Source organism: Cicer arietinum, chromosome 6 (assembly GCF_000331145.2).
Source record: "Cicer arietinum cultivar CDC Frontier isolate Library 1 chromosome 6, Cicar.CDCFrontier_v2.0, whole genome shotgun sequence".
NCBI classification, from domain to species: Eukaryota; Viridiplantae; Streptophyta; class Magnoliopsida; order Fabales; family Fabaceae; genus Cicer; species Cicer arietinum.
The window spans coordinates 42,521,538-42,524,938 of NC_021165.2; positions in this window are offsets into that span (position 1 = coordinate 42,521,538).

Genomic DNA, 3,401 nt, shown 5'->3' on the forward strand with positions numbered 1-3,401 from the left:
TTTGACCAGTAGCTATATTAGATCGCCAAGTGAGACATTTACACTCAAAAGATATCGTTTCGGTAAAAGTTATTTGGCGTGGTCCATCCGGTGAAGAAACTACTTGGCAACCCGAAGAAGTCATTCGTGCAAAGTACCCACACTTATGTTGAAACTCAAGGTCTGTAGTGTTTAATAAATAAATAAAAATTCAGATAAACTCAAGGACGAATTTTTATAAGGGGAGGACAATGACACCCCCCGTGTCATTTAAAAAAAAATTAATTAATTAATAATAATAATAGTAAATAATAAATAACTACCCCACCCACATCCACTCTCTTTCTATATCACTCATATCCACTTCATTTTTTTTCCACCTCACATTTTCCCTTCTTCTTCTCCCTTTTCTTCTCTCCCTCTCCGCCAAGACAACCCCTCCCCCCTTTTTTTTTCTTCTTTCCTTCTCCTTGCTTCTTCTCACTCCACAATAATTAAAACCTCAACCATTAGAAGGAATTTAACATCCCCAAGAGCATAATTTCTCATACTCTACAAATTCTCTTGTTTAGTATTTTGGGTTAGGGTTTGTGCTCTAAAGAAGAAGAAGGGTTTCCATCTCTTGAGAGTTGTTTATTGATACTCTTTGAGGTAAATACACAACTCTAATGCTAGTATGAATATCTAGAAAAATGTAGTTTTAGTTAAAAATCTTATTTTGTTCTTAGAGTAGATTTAAATTATTTTATGGTTTCCTAGAATTAGCTAAACTTTAGAATAATCATTAAATTATTATTTTACTCAGATTTGTTAGCTGAGGTCCTACCTGCTACTCTAAGAGTTGTTGGAGAAAACACTTAGGTGATTCTCCATAGTTGTGAGTTGACGATGATCATCGTCATATGTTTTTATAATGCTATAATTATTATTTTATTTGTTTTCTATATTAAAGTATTTATTGAAAATTGGATTACACAAACTTCGATTTTTTCTCGATTTCATCCTTAATTATTTGCATGGTCTTTGTTATGTGATATGTTTGTAGTTTGATTTATTTATGAGTTATAAAGTTTTTTAAATATGTGTTATGAAATCGTTAACGACGGTAAGTGCACCTAGTTACTTTGTTTTTATTAGGGAGAGTTGTCCGTTAGATGGAGTCTCCCCTATGAGAAATGTCATCAGTAGGAGGAGAGAGCTATCAACGAGATGTAAGCTCCCTAATTGATACGTGATAATGCGTTGCAGGATTGAGAGGAGAGGACTATCCGTTAGATGGAGCCACCCCAAAGGGAAAAGCCACCCTTAGGATGAAAGGGATATCAATGAGATGAAGTCGCTTCTTGGTTCTGAAAAAGTTTGTAATTTTACTTGTTTGATTTTCTATGATGATTTTAAGGTTATTCATTTTGATTTCGCTTCGCTATTAATTTATTTTTTAATATTTCTATCTGAACTAAATTATAAGTTTAATGATTTTATTATGTGTATAGCATAATTTCCACAAGATTGTAAAAAAATTATTTGTGTCTTTTTATGTGTTTCCCTTCTAGTTTATGGTGATAGTTGTCTCGTCACTAAGTCTTTGTGACTTACCCCTTCATGCTGTTTATTTTTTTCAGATTCACAGGCAGTTGAGTAGCAAGCTGTTAGTAGATTCAAATCTCAACCATATTTGTTTTGGTAGACCTCTTTGATCGATAATCCTTTTTTGTAAAGTTTGTTGAGTCGTAATGTATTTTGCAGCTATTGGAGTTTAGATAGTCGTTTTGGGAAATGTATTAAAAAAATTAGATTATGCTCTTTGAAATATGAATTGACTGAGTTAATACTGTAAACATGGATTTTATAAATTTAGGAATGTTGAAGTTACAGAGGATGCTCTGTCGAAATTTCGAATAAAATTATATATATTTTTTAAAATGGTTATTGAGAAAGATTTAGTTGTTTAATTGTTAAGTTAGTTTATAAATTTACCAGGTTAGGAGTATAACTTTTGCGCCGATCACAACGTTTAGTTTTTGGGTCGTGACAATTTTATGAATAGAAAATAAGGTTTTCATTTTAAAAGAATTAATTATGAATTTAAACTATTAGTTGTTAGTGAATTAAATAATTGTACTAGAAGCCTTAAGTATCAAATTTGCAATGAGGGCAGATTTGTCATTAGCAGAATAGAAAAGATGTAGTTTGAATTCCAACTTTTTTCCTACCCAATCAAAAGACATATCAGCACCCACTTACACCTATTTTTACTCTCCACCAATTATAATACATACACCCCACCCCTCTTTCTTTATTACTCAAATCTATACATTATAATAAAGCAAACATGATAAATTGGCAAGTTTGACACGTGTCAACAAACTAGAGTGTTAAGAAAATATCAAGTTTCTATTAATAGAAATAATACGTGCTTATTCTTGAGAAATTAATGGCCAATTAAAAAAATAATGGCCAATTAAAAAAATAAAAGGAATGAATTAAAAATAAAAAGTTTTTTTTGTAAGAAAAGCATAAAACTTCTGTTACATCACGATCTTTGTCCACGATACATCCGTTGAGAATTTAATGGTCAATTAAAAAATTAAAAATAAAATACAATACACCACAACAGTTTTTTCATGTATCCGTTGAGAAGTTAATGGCCAATTAAAAAATAAGAAAAATAAATTAAAAATAAAAGATTTTTATTAAGAAAAAAATAAAACTTCCATTACATTACGTGAAAAATGCAGAAGTGAATGACCAATTAAAAAATAAGAAAATAAATTAAAAATAAAATATAATGCACGACCTGACATTTCACATTTCACGGTTGAGAATTAATTGAGTGGCCAATTGAAAGGTAATCTATACAATATAATATCTCTTTTGTACATGCGTCAGTTGAAAAGTTAATGGCCAATTAAACAAAGTAAAATAATAAAAATAAAAAGAATGGATTAAAAATAAAATACACTACACCACTACTTGACGTTTAACTGTTGAGAATTTAGTGGCCAGTTAAAAAAGAAGAAGAATAACAGCAAAATACAGTCAATGACACCACGACTTGACAGTTTTTGTAATTGTTTTTTAAACACTACTTTAACAACCACCCGCTTCAAATTAATTTAATTAAAAAATTTATTTTATTTTACGAACTCTTTTAATACTCCGTTAACCGTCTATCTTCGGTACTCTCTTTTCTTGCGTCTCCCTTATAAAATCATTCATATTATCTCTATATACACAATTCTTTTTAAGTTTTCTTTATCAAAGCTTTCTTATTCATCTTTATCCAATGTCTAAAACAAAAATCATATTTTGTTGCTTCAATTTCTCCATCAGAGTTTGTTGCTTCAATTTCTCCAAGAAATGAGTCATGGAATTTGGTTGTTAGAGGTGTGCGAATGTGGTTTTTGTCTTGATCTCATCAA